This window comes from Peromyscus leucopus, chromosome 12 (assembly GCF_004664715.2).
Source record: "Peromyscus leucopus breed LL Stock chromosome 12, UCI_PerLeu_2.1, whole genome shotgun sequence".
Lineage (NCBI taxonomy): Eukaryota > Metazoa > Chordata > Mammalia > Rodentia > Cricetidae > Peromyscus > Peromyscus leucopus.
This window is the reverse complement of record NC_051073.1, coordinates 17094116-17110940: the sequence shown is the minus strand read 5'-3', so window position 1 is coordinate 17110940 and position 16825 is coordinate 17094116. Positions and strand designations below refer to the sequence as shown.

The following is a 16825-nucleotide window of genomic DNA, read 5'->3' as shown; positions in this document are numbered from 1 at the left end:
GGGTACTTTGTGAAAGACAGGGTGCATTCTAAGGAAAAATATCTGCCTTTCATATTTATTCAATACTAGTCTATCATGAGGACAGGGTTATTTCAGGACTTTAAAAACCTGGGAGGAACAGTCATTATAGTAGTATGTTATGTCTGTAGCCTTATTTGAATTTCATGAGCATTGTTTCATTCTGTCCTTAGCACGGAGCAGCTTTTATTAATAGCTTTCCCTGCAGAAGAAAGACAGCTGAAGCTTGCGAGAGTCAGATGACCACTTCTGTTTTACAGAGCCAATAAGGGCAGAGCAAGAAATAACCCAGGAACTCACAATAAAATGTTGCATTCAAACAACACAGACTTTTTTCATATGAAGTTTTATTCACACAGACCTCAAAATGATCCATTTAGTTTCATTATTGATTTAACGAGAAAATATTTTTTTAAGTTTTATACTAGTCGTGTTTCCCAGCTCCCATTTTTCTAATCTCCCTCTGATATGTACTACATACAGTCTCTTCCCTGGCCTTATTTTATACTCACCTTTTGATTTCAATATAATTGTGATATCAATTCCATTTATTATTAACTATTAAGAATTCCTACTATATTTATCAACTGTGAAGATTTAAGGCAACACATAGCCTTTATTCATCTCCCTAATGTAACTTAGAACACAAGGCATTTAAGGCTTTTCATAAACTATTGATGAGTAACTGTTAAGCATGCACATTTATAATGAGAATTTGAGACATTTCTTTTTGGTGCTTTCTATGAATAGCATGTGAACGGATTTCACCTTTCACATCATTGCTAAAATTTAAAATACATTTGCTGAAAGAAAAGTTATTTATTTTTTAAGTCTTTACTTCATTATCAAATTATTCATAATGTGTCATCTGGATACATTTTATGCTGTAATTTGTGCATTACAATTTATAAACTATAAATAATTTAATGAATATTTGAATGGTCATAGTATACAAGGTGAGAATATAATTGCCTAAGTCACAAGCAATAAGGGAATATTTTCCTATAAAACAACAATAATGAATATAGTATATTTGCAACACATTAATAAATGAATAACCATATAATTGAAACCTATAACTATAACTTTATTTTTTCATTTTATGCATATAAGTATGGAAATACATGATCATATTAGGAAATCTCATTTCCTCTCTCTCTCTCTCTCTCTCTCTCTCTCTCTCTCTCTCTCTCTCTCACACACACACACACACACACACACACCACACATACACACACACACACACACACACACACACACACACACCACACACACACACCACACACACACACACACACACACACACACTGGCTCATAAAGTCTTGCTTGTTTTAAAATAAAAAAAAATATTAAAACACACTATGAGCCAAGCTTTATCTGCTCTAAAATGCTAGTTAAATTATGCTGTCATTTCTTGGAAATGAATTTGAATAAAATGAATTTTATTTAAAAAACTAAATTTCTGGTCTGAAATTTAAAAAATATCAATCTGTAATAAATCTGGACACTGATCACATAAACAGTGAGAAAGGCATTGTAGCTGTCACAGTCCCTTTCAAAGAGCTGTCATAAGTGAGTGTATAAATGAAACTTCTGGAGATGATATCAAGTGTTGCATCATGCATAGATAAGGACTTCATTAAAAAATGGATTTGTAGGTGAGTGAAATCATTAAATTGACAATCTAGAGTTTTGAAATCTCATTGTAGGAGATGTATCTTAACTAATAATTTAGTATAGATAATAAAGTCCAGAAGAAAAGAGTTCATCCTCTTGCATTTCCTACTTTTGACGTTTGAAATAGACATGGTTCTGCTTGGAAAGCTAATAACATATCTCTTAAATAGTGCCTTAACATTCCCAGTTTAAACACCATTTTTATTCACTGAATTTTAAGAATTAAAATGTGTACCTGATTATAGTGTGTTGATAATAAAAAATTAAATAAGCCAGGTGGTGGTGGCGCATGCCTTTAATCCCAGCACTCAGGAGGCAGAGGCAGGAGGATCTCTGTGAGTTCAAGGCCAGCCTGGTCTCCAAAGCGAGCCACTGTGTTAGAAAATTCTTGCTTGTGTCTCTATCATGCAGTGCTGTGCCTACCTTTCCTCTAAGACTTTGAGCATTCCAAATCCTTTGTTCAGTTCTTTCTCCTCTTCATAGCTGATTTTTGTGCTCTAGGAGAGATACTTATGTACTTTCATTGTTCTTCATAAAGATATTCAGTCTTCCCAGCATTTGTGCAAAAGGATGTTTACCCCAAATGTATATTTTGTCATCTTTGTATAATAAAAAAAGCGACCATAGCTCTTTGGGTGTATTTCTAGGCTCTGTAACCTATTCTGTTTCAATGTTCTTCAGGTCTGCTTTATGTCAATACATTAGTGTTTAGTTGTTGTTGTTGTTGTTGTTATTGTTTTTGACCACTATACAATAACTCAATACCTAATTTTCTGATAATGCCAATACAATGCTTTTTGCTCAGGAATATTTTACTTATTCAGGTTATCCTATGCTTCCACGGAAATTACAAGATCATTTTTCCCCAGTAACATTAGAATTATGATGGGATTACTTTGGAAATACTCTTAGTGATATAGCTATTATCAAAACATTAATTCGTGAGCATGGGGTGAACTCTTATTTTGTAATCCTTCTTCTGTCTGTTCAATACTTTTGAATCTTTATTTCAAAAGTGTTTCCCCCCTTTGCCTAGGTTTAATGCTAGGTATAGTATTTTTGAGGCTATCCCAAGAACTCTTGTTTTTTTTTTTCTTATCCATATTTAGCAGGTGCACAGTTGGAATATAGCAAAGGTACAATTGTTTTTAAGTTGGATTGTATCCTGATACTTTGCTGATGTCTTACATTTCTAAGATTTTTTTCTTAGATAACCTTTAGGGTCTTTCATCTACATATAATCTGCCAAAGGCAATACTTTGACATTATTTCTTGTTTGTATCCCTTTTATTTCTATCCCTTGTGATATTTCTCTGGCTAAACTTTTGAGAACTGTACTGTTGAGTTTTCTATTTTTTATGATGTTATATGTAGTTTTATCATATATTACATATATTATATTGAGATATGTTACTTTTATGTATATTTTATTCATGGATTTAATCATAAGGGTTCTTAGATTTTGTCAAGGTGATTTTTGTCTGTTAAGATGAGCATTAATACCTTTCCTTGAAGCAACTGATGTGTTGGATTGCATGTATTTATTAGCAGATGTTAAAACATATCTATTACTTTGGAATGAAGAGTAATTAATAACAGATAATGATCTTTTAAAATTGTAATTCTTTGGTACTAACAGTTAATAATTGACAGTTTTTCAACCATGTTCATTAGAGTTCATTGGACAATTCTTTCTTTCTTTCTGTATTGTTAAGCATGGATATGTTCTGTAAGTTGGTGGTTTTTATCAAAGCAAAAACTGAATCCTATCAAATGTGGGTATATATAGTCTATGACATATTAGATTAATAATTTTGGTATAGATTTAATGAGTTATTTAATGAATCTCTTACTATTTGTAATGAAGTCAGTGTTTCTAATAGTTTCAATAATAGTATAGTTTTATTTAGTCTGTTCACTATATTAATTTATTTATGGTAATCTTATATCAAACACAACTTGAATTTTCCTATTTGCTGTTAAGAAAAAATACTATATTTTACCATAATAAATTTTGAATGTTTTTTACACATGTATAAATATATAGTCAATCAGTTTGTTTTAATTTTACTATGCAACTCCCTCCTTTTATTTTCTACCTGTATTTTTCTGTTTCTATTAAGTATATTTTCTGTTACTTTACATTTTCCATTTTGAAGTGTGATTTGTAAAGAACAGAAAAAAAAACCCACCTAGTAAAAAGGGGGCTATTTTTCTAAAGATGTGGACTCATTTTTACACCTACTTACTTGTGTCTATTACAGCTTTTATCAGCAGTGTCGATTTCTTATTTCAAATACAGTTGAATGATATCTGGTGGCCAGGGCATCTTCTAAATGTACCTCTGAGTGAACTGCAAGATCCCTGTTCCTTCTATGTCTTCAAAGGCTGCAGTCAGTGCTTCCTGGGAGTTATTTTATGACACACTGATTGCCAGATGGTATCTGCCCTGGTAACTGCATTTAAGAAATGTATGAAGAGAAAGCTTTTATCAGTCTGTCACCATCAGGTCTTATCACCCACAAGCAAGTGGCCAGGCTAAAAGAGCAGGGCAGACCATTGAGCAAGCTCTTACAGGAGATTGACCAGTGAGATAGGACAAGTTTGAAGGAATTCAGTTCCTTTCACTCCTGAATCAATAGCAGGTATTAGTAAAGATAGATTTTTGTGGCCACATTGAGCTCCTCTTGCTTAAATTGGCTTTATGGGATTAGAAATAGTGATGTGTTTGTATCCTGTTCCTTTTCTGCTCATGATCTGTACAAGGGGTTGCACACTGCCTTTGATCAAATGATTATAGTTATATCAAACTGCACCTTTTCCATGTCATCCTGTTACCATTTTATTAGAATATAAGGCATACTCCTGAGTTTCTCAAAATAAATAGGAAAAAAAATAAACTCTCCAGATTGATAGAAAAATAACTACTAGTATATCTGTAATGTTAAAAATAAACAAAAAAGATCCCAAATGATTTTCATAATATTACTAAGACTGTAACTGGAAGTTTTCACTATCTTGACCTTTATATTGGTGGTAAGAATGTGATTTCATTAGAGAGTGCCCTTTAAGAAGCACAGAGCTAAGTTTTGTGTCTCAAAACTTAATTATACATATTTTCTTTACTCAGTTGGACAAAACTCAGAATACATATAAAGCCTGTCAGCTTCAAAGAAAGATAAAATAATGACCTTGGGGAAATTTTAAGTGTATGCTGTTGCAGCTGTGAGCCACACTAACATTTTATTCTTTTTTAAAATGGACCATTATTCTCACTGGGTGAATTACTGACAGAATATGATTAGACTTGCTTACTTCACAGATTTCCTTTCAAAATTCACAAAATGGGTTTGCAGCTACAAAGAAACACTGCCAGTGTTGGTTATAATCCAAAAAAAAATTGTGTATTATATAATTGATCTTTGTATATGTTGCTAATATATTTTTACTTTATCTGTCCAATATTTCAGGGCATAAATAATCTAATTCTCATTTATTTGCCTAATGATAATTTAAGTATCAATGAAACCTCTTACTATAGATAGTAAGACTGTTTAGTAGTCCTTGTTTGAATTTTGATAGCATCTACATCATAGTAAATCCTTTATTTTAGCCAATGCTAAATTTCAAAAATTCTGCGTAGTTTTCTGACTTTACCAGAGAGTTATCATCAATCATATCAATTAATTTTGTTGTAGGTTTTTAATTTTCATCTCTCTGACTCTTCTAATTGGCTTTCAACGATAGGTCTTTAATACTCTCCATTTTATCTTAAGAGACAGGAACACTGAGTATGACTCTCTAGATGCTCATACCCCATCCTTGTTTTGGGAGAACTTCTGAAGAGATTGATAAGATATATGCATGCTTGAAAGTAACACAAATTTTTTAACGTTTTACGTTTTATTGTTTTTCTTATAAATAAAAGTCAATATAATGATGTGTTTGGATTGTTACACCTAACATTTCATTTTTCTATGATCTATTTTAATATTTTTAATAAATTATTCATGTATTTTCATGGTTATTTTTATAAAAATGATTGGGGCAAGTGTAATTATGTGATTATGTGCTAATAGATCTCTCAGGAATAATCCCAATTTTACAAGGGTTAACACCAATTCTTTGTTATAGGAACAAATCTGTAACAGAGCAGAATCATCAGAAGTTTTAGTTAATTTGAGTAGTGTAACAGAGGAGGTTTAAATGGAGCCAAGAGTGCTAGAAAAATGGTTATGAAAAGCTTCTACAATGAACCCCAGATTAGAATCCTCTTAGACTGAGGTGAGCTCAGTCGACTCGGGGTCGACTCAAAGCGTGCAGGGTTGGATGAGTGCTCCTTTTCTTCATTCTAAGTAGCTCCATTGCTCTCCTCCACCCTCACTTGGTTTCTTTTCACTTCTTTCCAACATGAGTAAGTCATTTGGCTGTGACTTCCTTTTGAAAACTCACATGACTCTATGTGGGAAATACCCTAGAAAAAGCCATCAAGGGTCTTTTCGAAGACTCTGTATTTGACCAGGCATATGTCCGCTGCTATTGTTCATCCTGAATGAAGGTGCTTCATCTTTATCTGATCTTTGGCTTCTGTGTGAAGCACTGCATTTTCTTATCTGTCCAGCCCTCAGGCCTCAGTTATGATTTAAGATCATTGTTGTCGACCTTAAAAAAGGATTTCAGGATACAGATTTAGAGAAATTACTTATTTTATCACTGTGGAAATTTCACAGATCTTACTTGTTAATGGACAACATTAAATCTTCAAGTTCATTTTTACACCTGCAGTCAATGATTGTTAGTTCTAAGCCTTATAGTTCAGGTTAGTAAATGTAGGTTTTATACATTATTTACTTACTCTTGAAATTGGAGACTGGGCTAAGGACCTTGCTCAACTCAACATACACTTTGACACTGAGCTACAATCCCAGGCCTGTTCTCACATATCATTTAATCTTATTACTTAGTTATATATATATATATATATATATATATATATATATATATATATATATATATATGCTAATGCTCTAATGAGTAATGTTCTATTCATAGAGAATTCTAAGAATGCTTCCCTGGGAGGCATTTTCCTAATGTCTATTTTGTGCTTCTATATTTCCATTTTCTTCATGTTTTGGGGGCTCATCATTCTAAAATCCTTCTCCTCAAAAATTATACTGTATTTTCCTGAGTTAATCTATTGTACATTCCTAATCATGGAATTGTTTCAAGGTGTATAATGTACAGTGTCCTATATGCAAGGGAATGCAAATTGACTTAAAATATTACAACACATGTCCTGAGATAAAAGGGATTTTTTCCCTTTGGGCTGGATGTTAGGGTTTGTGTTCCACTGTTTTTAGATTTTTTTGTTCTTTTTTTTTTCAAGGAATTTTTCCATATTAATTTACATTTATCGTGTTATTATTGATCTTTTAGATGTTCCAAACACATATGTTTGATATAGAGACACATACCATGTGTGACTGAATTATCATGTTTGGATAGAATCACGATTCTGAACAATATAGTATTATTATAGTATATTATTTAGCATACTTGTATACTCTTTCTTAGTTTTCTTTTTTTACATTCGTGTATTATTCAAGTGTGTGTGTGTGTGTGTGTGTGTGCTGTGTGTGTGTGTGTGTGTGTGTGTGTGCGTGTGCACAGCGCGCACCTCTACCATGATCTCTGTTTAAGGGCCAGGGGACAGCTTGAGTGAATCAGATTTCCCATTCATGTCTGTGGGTTCTGTAGATCTAGCTCTGGCCTGGTTGCAGATGCTTTTACCTGCTGAGACAACTCATCCGCCCCTATTAATAGTTTTATATTTAATTCAACTGTATCCTTTGCTAGTTTTCTCAAATTCCTCTGGAAAAGAGACTATCCCAAGAATTCTACACTACTTGAGCTTCCTCTAAATGTTTGTAATCAGTTAAGGATTGGTTAGGGAATCAGTTACTTGAGGTATTTCTCCTTCATTGTACTGTCAGTTCAGTTTAAGAAAATGCCATCACTTCTGCTGTCAATCTTCAGTACCACGTTTCTCATTTTAATTCAGTGTGTGCTGAAGAACTCATTTTCACAGATTAATTCATAAATCAGAGCATGCCATGGAAAACAAATTATATTTCTATAGTTTTTTTAAAAAATAAACAGAAAAAAGTGAGTGCTATACTGTTGCCTTTTAAGATTCATAGTTTTCAAATACTGTGTATTCACTTAATAAATTATGTCTTCTTGATATATGTGTTTTATGACAACTATCATTCATGTAGAACACGCTGGTCTCTATCTAAGCAATATGTTATATTTGTAAAATTCATCCCCATAAATTTATCATCTGAAAAGTAACTGTTTAGACATTTCAACTAATATACAATTAGTTGTATCTGAGTTGTATCTTGTATCTGAGTATCCAAATAAACTGTTCTCTTGTAGCGATTTCTGCATACCTACATTTATTTCAATACACAACCTAGAAACAATCTACAGAAATGAATGGATAAATTGTGGTTATGCAGATACAGAATAGAAATTATGCTGTCTTGCCATTTGCAATAATGTGGGTAGATTTGGGAGATATTGTGCTATAGAAATAAACTATTGTTGATTTATAATTACAGGTCTAGTCTTCTATTCTTATAGATTGTATAGTTTGCTTATTGGACTTTTTATTAAATCATATACTATACTTAGTGACTTAACTTTTAGGTGGGTATTTTTTTTATTAATATTACTCTTATTCATTTGATTTCAAAAGGTGCTTTTTGGTCAGTGATTGTGGTTCATTTGGTCATTAATTTAGACAAGCACCTACCTCATTATCATGAAATACTAAAACAATTTCTATACAATTAATGATTAATGGATGGATAATTTAGGCAAGGGGCCTTCTGTTTAGTGTTATTTTGTTGTGGTTATAATGATTCCAGAGAATGAATCCAGGGTTTCCTTTACACTAGACACATGCTTGCTTTGTCAAATATCCATATTATGATTTGTAATCACCATAATTGTATTAAATGGCTGTGTTAGGAATTTAATTCAAAATAAAAAAAAAATTGTCCAACCATGCTAAATTAGAGAAAATGTGGCCCCATTTTCCCTTATTTATATCCCTAACTCTTAGGTGCCTACTTAGATTCTCTACAATAAATAAATGAAACTGCTTTTTAAGGAAAATTTTTGAAAACTTTAAAATGATCTTCAAAAAGAAACTCATTATGTTCCTTTGAGTTGCTTAATGGTCTTGATTGGTCACATGCATTGGAGAATAAGCAGAGGTCCAGGGAGAAGAGTTCAAGTCATCACCAAATATGCACAGACATTGCTCCTAGCAATCCATGTATTACATGCCATTTGTTCTCAAGTCATAGAAAAGAAAATCATACATGGTTGTTTTAGGGATGCTTCCTCCAGCAGCTTAATGGGAGCAGATGCAGGGATGCACATCTACACATTGGACAGAGTTCAGAGAATCCTGTAGTAGTAGTCAAGGAGGGATTATAGGAACCAAAGGAATCAAGGACACTAGAAGAAAATGGCCCACAGAGTCAACTAACCTGGGCTCAGAGGGGCTCATAGACTCAAATGACAATCAAGGTGCTTGTATGGGTCTGATCTTGGTCCTCTGAATATATGTTATGGTTGTGTAGATTAGTGTTCTGTGGGACTGCTAACAGTGGGAGCGAGGACTGCTATTTGATACTTTTGTGTGCTTTGGGGACCCTTGTCCTCCTACTGGGTTGCTTCATCCAGCCATAATATGAGGGCATGTGGCTACACTTATTATTACTTGATATGCCATGTTTGCTTGATATCCCTGGGTAGTCCTCCCTTTTGTGAAGGGAAATGGGGAGGAGTTGATCTAGGGGAGAGGGAAAGGGAATGTTGGGGGAGGGAATAGTAGGAGTGGAAGGATGGGAAACTGTCTAGGTGATGCAATATATGAAAGAACAATACATAAAAGAAAATAAAAAGAAACAATAGCATGGTTAAATATCAGAGTAAGCCCATTGAAATTGTCTCAAGGACTGGAGAGATCACCTTGACTTTTTGCAAGATAACTTATACATTCACCAACATTTAGGCTTTTCAGAGAACTGACTGTGTGTGTGGCATTCAAGGTGAAGCAAAGTCAATGAAGAAGAAACTCCACATTCAATTTATTCTATTTCAGCAGCCATTTATATTAGACTAACCCTAAAATTAATGTTATTTCTTTATTTTTATTCTTATCTGTGCATTCCCTCCTTTCCTCTCATATGTTTTTATTATCTTCACTTCTATTTTCTCCATCTGATTCTTAGTCTCTCCTTGCATTCTTGGCAAGCGTGATCTTCTAAACAAGTGCTTCAGAGATGTTTGGTACAAGCAACATACCTTTTCCTCCATAGTTTTCATTGTTTTCCTAGATGATAACCCATGTACCTCCAGTTTTCTCTGTTACCGGCTGTGAAAAATAACAAATTATGTTTAATATCAAGTGTCTTAATTATATATAATATACATATATGTATACTATATATATATATAGTTACATTTTGCTGTAAAGAATACTAATATAAAGGTAACCATAATCATTTTAATCACTCTCCCCTTTTGTTCATAGCTTTTGTTTTTATTGATGTCACATTTTATCTTGAGCATATTGTGCATTTAAAAAGCTCAGTTATGTTTTTTCATTGAGAGATCGTGATATTACATTTGAACTTCAGAGTCTAGATAATTGGGCATTTTCTTTCAGATCTAATTCTCTTTTATATGTTCTCCTTAGCATAATGATTACTTCACAGTAATACTATATTCCTTTTCTTTCTTTAATTAATGTCACATCTCAATTCTAAGTGCTTGTTTTTAGCCCCAGGGTACTAATTTCATATCTTGTTTCTTAAATTAGCCAACTATAAGCTCAGATTTCTGGTGGTTATGATAGTCATACAGCGACTTTGTGTCTCCATCAATAAGAAGAAATTAGGGTTTTAATGAAGGACATTTTTGCTGTTCCATTAAGTATTTGACTTTAAAAGAACTGTAGTATTGTTTCATGGGCCTAAGTTGCTTATTAAGGAATAAGTGCTTGGCAGCTAATATATTTGTGAAATGGATAGAATCGTTGCTAGTTTATAAAATGGCAAAATGCATAAAACTACTCATACATGGCTCACAATAATTATTTTATTATTATCTGCTTTAATAAACCAATATAGAAAATATTACAATTTTTAAAGCCTTAACATAAACTCATTTTTTTTTTCATAGATAATATTCTCTGGGAATAAAAAAAAAGAATAAAATCTCTAGAGACTTCCTGTTAACATTGTATCTGAACTTTAGGCTTAAATGGGTACTTCAGAATGTTGTTTGTGCATAAAGAAGTAAGTATGTTTTCGCTGGTTTTTAAAACTGACTGTCAGCACACCATCTAATGTGTGTGTTCAAGTGGAACCACTTTTTAATGTAACTTTGCTTTTTCTTTGTTATTTGTTTGTTTGCAAAATCCCATTAGAATTTTCAGTTGCATTTGTCCCCAAGCTCCCCATTTGACTTGTTGCCCAGTCATTGAGTTGTGAGTGCTGTAAGGGAGATGCTTCATTGTTTGATAATTGCCTTAGTCTGTGGCTTTGTTTAGACAGGAGGTGATCTTGGTTTTATTTACTTCTTATATGCTGTTGAGGATAAAAGGAACACTTTCTTGGGTTTCACTAGCTTTCAAGACAGCACAATGATGCATTTTCTAAATTTACTAAGATGTGTTCATCTTAACACTATAATCCACCAGTGGCAAGAATAATATCATTTGGTAGTTTTGGAATAATCAAAAGTTTACTCAAAGCATGAAATTAAAAATATAAAAATGTTTGACTATTCATGGTTATTTCTTCTGTGACTAAAATTCAAGCCATTTATTTAATTGAAAGTGAGACAAGGTCAGTTGTGCTAGGAAAGCATACTCCTACAGTGGTGCTCCATGTGACAGTGGTCTAGTGTCTTCTGTCCTAAAGAACTGCTTTAAGTATCTGGCAGAGGCAGAAGGTTGTAATAAACTTGTTTCTGGTAGGGGTTTTTTAGTTGTAGAAACTACATATACAGAGCTCTTGCAAACAAAATAAATCTTATGTAATTCCACAAATAGGGGTAAAAGTTGTGAAATTTTTTAACAAAATGATAATTTTTAAAGGTGACATTTATTAGTATGTGAAAAACTTTACTGACTTCCTCTTATTTTGGCTGATTTCTCTGTAGTTCAGTTTCATGACAATTATTTATTTTACTTTATTTATTTTACTAATTTTTAACATTGCATTGTTTTCAAATTCTTAGACATTTACCTGTATAAAGCACGATTGTGACATTCTGACTTGCTAATTCTGATTCCTAATTAATACAACAAATATCACTAATCTGGATTCTTTCTTTTTCCTTCATCTCTTTTTGTATAAAGCTTTTCTCTAGGAATCATTATTTCAATTTTATTTATGATAGTACAGTAATCTGATTCATATCAGGAAAAGGCAAGGTAAAAATCAATAGTTATATTTAATAGTTTGTCATAAATTGTAAATAATGTTAGGAATCTTTGGTCATTATGTTTCTTTTAAGTATATATCGTAATGATTACTTCAATAATTTTGAACTGGATTCTATTTATGAATGGAAAGCTATCAAATTTTTATGTATCATCCATAATTATTAAGGGATTAATATGCACCAAGGCATGATCAAGAGTATAAAGAAGTTATGTTCCTTATTTATGCTCAAGGTTAATTAAGGACAAGAAAAGTCCTTTTTTAGCCAGTTTTAGTAGGAAGAGATTGATCATGGATTATATCTAGCTAACTGAAATGTTAGGAGGGCTGATATGGAAGGCTATATATAGGCTGAGCCTGCAGAAATACCTGCCAGGATCATGCTGTTCAAGTGGCCTATGAACAGCTCCGCTGCCAGTGTCATGATCGCCCAATGTGATGAAGCAGAAGCTAATGCCACAGTGTCAGACTCCAGATCAGAATTTCTTCAGAAGTGATGAGGCAGGTTGAAGTAAAAGGAATCATCCATTGAGTTCAATCCAAAAGAGATTTCTACATGTTTTTAAGAAAAGCTAAAAATGTGAGAGGATCAGCTAAAGAGAGAGAATAGAGGGTCTTGAAGAGGGTTTGGCTCACAGGGTTTGAGAGGAAATGGAAATCAGTTAATGTTATTAGTTGAAGAGTCATGGCAATGCCTAGAAACTGTATGAATAGATAATAAAAGTACAAGGTCAGAAAAGAAACCTAGGCCACACACTAAGCCAGAGGAATTGCAAAAATTAATAATTTCATAACTCAGTGCATAATGCTACATTATGTTAGTTATTGATTTAACCTCTTAATGTGATCTGATAAGGTGATTATATTAAATTACTCATGGTCACTGTGACAAAAAACCCCACAATGCCACAGAGCATATACACCCTCAGTCATAATGACTCAACTTAGAAACATAATTTTAGTAACAGGGCAGAGTAAAAATAGTTGTGTGTACTTTTCTCCATGATGCATTATTTATCTTTGTATTGGAAATGTATTTCCATGGTAATTCTGGGTAATAAGCTATCCTAATAATTACTGGCATAAGAGAACAGCTATTTAATTTTCATTCTACTCCTGCATTTAGCTGTTTGGTTCTTTGTTCTTGGTCCAGATTGATTTCTTTCAACTCTGCCTGCCCAGACATTGACAGCATGACTTAAAGCTGGCTGGGTCATAACTCATTATATTCAGTTCTATTTTTAAAAAATATATTTCCTAATTTTTTAAATAATTTTTAGGTTATACTTTCATTATAGCATTTCTCTGTTCCCTTTCCTCTCCTCAGTGAGAGCACACATATTGCTTGTTCTGTTCTTATTAATATGGCAATCAAGTCTTCTGGCAATGAACATAGCCTGATGTTGTTCTATCAAGGGCAGGATTTCCAGAAGTTTTGAGGCATGCTATACCTAAGTCATAGCACCAGAACTGGCAAATTAATTTCTATACTTTAGAAATGAGAGATAAAGGAATAAGGTATAAAAAATAGTAGACTGCAAATGTGCATTGTTCCCCACCTACTGGAATTTCTTGCGTATAACTGACTTTGCTTAATGGCACAGTAACTCAGTTTCCAGTAAGCACCCATTGAAGCATGCTAAGGTTTGTTGTCATAAGTAAAATTATATAAACATGATTAAATGAAAGATTTATATGGAGCATATTCTATTTGAAACGTCTACACTCTGCAAACACTGAGAAAAGTAAGTGTTGTCCATAAATGTCCTTAATGACAACTTTGTCAACTTTTACTCTTTTAAAATCACATACTAGTGGTCTGGAATGATAACATATTGCTTAATCAAGTCAACCTTCAGGTTTTAAAATATTCCACTAAGGTGTTTTAAAATTTGCTTTTATTGGTACTGGTGTTGTAGTTCACTACTGGAATATACAAAGCGTGCCTGAAGCTTTGGAGCAATCCTTTGTACGTTTATATACATATGTATTTCCCTCTTGTTTCCTAGTTATTTTAACAAATGATCACTTATAGACATTTAAATTAATATCACTTTGATACTAATCTTTGGAAATATATTCAGACATGGCAGCTCATGATTGTAATCCTAGCATCTGTAAATCTGATGCCAGTCTGAGTCACCTAGCAAGTACAAGGTAAGCCAGGTCTATAGAGGATGACCAGATCAAGAAATGAAAAAGTAGGATTTTGAGGGAAAAGGACATAGAGAAACATTTATAATTGAGTTTTCTCTCCTTCCTTCCTTCCTTCCTTCCCTCCTTCCTCTTCCTCCCTCCCTCCCTCCCTCCCTCCCTTCCTTCCTTCTTTCCTTCCTTCCTTCTTCCCTCCCTCCATTTCTCCCTCTGTCCCTCCACCTCTCTTTCTTTCTTCCCTTATTCATATGTGTGTATGTATATATGCTGCTCACGTGTGTGTAGAGGTCAGAAGACAAGTTACAGGAGTTGGTTCTCTGTATGGACCATATGGGTTCCCAATATTTTACTCAAGTTGTCTAATTTAACAGCAAGCACCTTTACCCACTAATCAAACTCACTGATCCTAAACCTACTCTTTTAAGCATAGATAATCAATATGCTAAACTATATATACTCCTGCCTAGTAAATATGCAGTGGTATTAAAAACTGGAACTCTGACCAGGTGCCTAGCTCACTGTGAATCCTGGAAGCTTACAAAAACCAGCAGGGAAGATGTATCACTTCATGGTTCATGTTGCTTTCCATGATGTTTCCTTCAACCAAATGGAAATCCAGATAAGTAATGTGGATTACAACTGAAGTCATAGTATTTGAGAAGCTGAGGTGGGAGAATTCCCAAGAGTTCAAAGACAGCCTGTGCCAAATAGTAAGCTTTAGACAAGCCTAGGCTATGGGGTATTATTTTTACTTTACAGAATAAAAACTAAGAATGTATGCCAGGAGGAAAATATCACAAAGTATAGCAGAGGTGGGATTCTCCAAGATTATATAGAAGGCAAAGTATACTATGTGATGAAATGTGATTAATATTTGGTTATTTGGTTAGCTAGTCTGTGGCTGTTTTGGTAATATGTAGAGTGAAACAGAACTGTTCAGGAAGGTTTTAATTAGTCTTATATTTCAAGGAAAATGTCCAAAGTATAAGATGACATCTCCCTTCACTTAGTAATAAAATAGACATGTGTTCTTCACAAGAATTCCATTTTCATATTCTGATCAAATGCTTGTTAAGCAAGCAGAAGATGGTCAGATAGCATAGTGGGAAAGGTGATGTGTTTGCAACGTACCTAATGAGTGAAATTGTTGTTATTTCTAAATTATGAATTAAGACAAACCAAAGCAAGGGGCAAAACTTTACGTTGAGCAATTTAAAACTCAGCCCAAATTGAAACCTAGAGATCTGCTAGAACCAGAGAAGAGGTGAGGTCAGATATGGACACAACTGATATTTTTCTAAAGTCATTGACTTGGATTCTGCATGAAGTATAAACCATACATACATAGAAGTAATAGCTTGAAATGCAAAAGGGAAATTTAATTGGCCAAATAAGATTATAGGCATTTAGGGTACATGAAATGATATGAGGTATGTTATGTGAATATACTTAGTCATTACACAGTGATTACCATGATCAAATTATTTAGCACACCAGATACAATCTTAACTGAAATAAGACAATTACCTCGTGAAAATAGTAACTTAGGAATTCCACATTGACTGAGGAATTCAACTGGTGGTAAATTTGTTTTATTCCATATGGATTTCTAGTAGAAAAAATCCTCCAAAGTGAGTACTTTATACAGAGAAGATATGCTTTTCATTTCCCTGAGATGAAGGCATGATCAAGTTGAAAACACATTCAGTGTCTGAAAAGGGCTAGCCCTTTGGCTCATGGATGGTATATTTCTCTTTTACTTAGGGTGATAAATAGCTAACCAGAGACTCTTACAAGACAAAGGTATATTTTGGTCCATATTTTTAAATGAGCAAGATGTTGAACCTGGTCTTTAGGCACTTCTGTGCTTTTAAATAGGAATATAGAAACCATGCCCCTACAAGAAATAACCTGCCATGCATTCTTCTAAGTCATATTTTTAGATAATGCATACAATTTTATAAGCTTAAACATACATGATCCAGAAAGCAATTAACATAATTCATGAAATACTATTGAGTAGTTCTCTAAAGTGGTAGTTTTTTCTAGTACTGCTGATACAGTTTTGTATCATTACATAGTTGTTAGTGAGAAGTTTTGTACAACTGAAAATTTAGAAAATTTATTCTGCTTATGTCAGAAAATAGTGCTCATATAATTTTATGTACATCTTGAATAAAATATTTATCTAGACTTCTCTTTTTAGAAGGTATTTTAATCTCCTCTAGCAGCCTTTAAAGACATAGACTATTTAGGATAGTTATGTTCCTTAGTTGTAAAACATTTGCCTGACATAAAAAAATCTGCAGATTATTTTAACCACCCTTATGAATGATTGTCTTCCATTGTGTGAAAATATTATTTTATCCTTCTCTAAACTATAATTTTCCTATATGTAAATTGACAGATTTTACTAATAAAAATGTAACTTAGGGATAGAGATT

The 16825-nt window shown here is 33.2% G+C and overlaps 1 protein-coding gene across 2 annotated transcripts in view; it reads left to right on the top strand.

Moving 5' to 3' along the window:
- The window catches only part of Ncam2 (neural cell adhesion molecule 2), a 410880-nt gene that overhangs the window by 90970 nt on the left and 303085 nt on the right, over positions 1-16825 (top strand). The window lies entirely within an intron of this gene.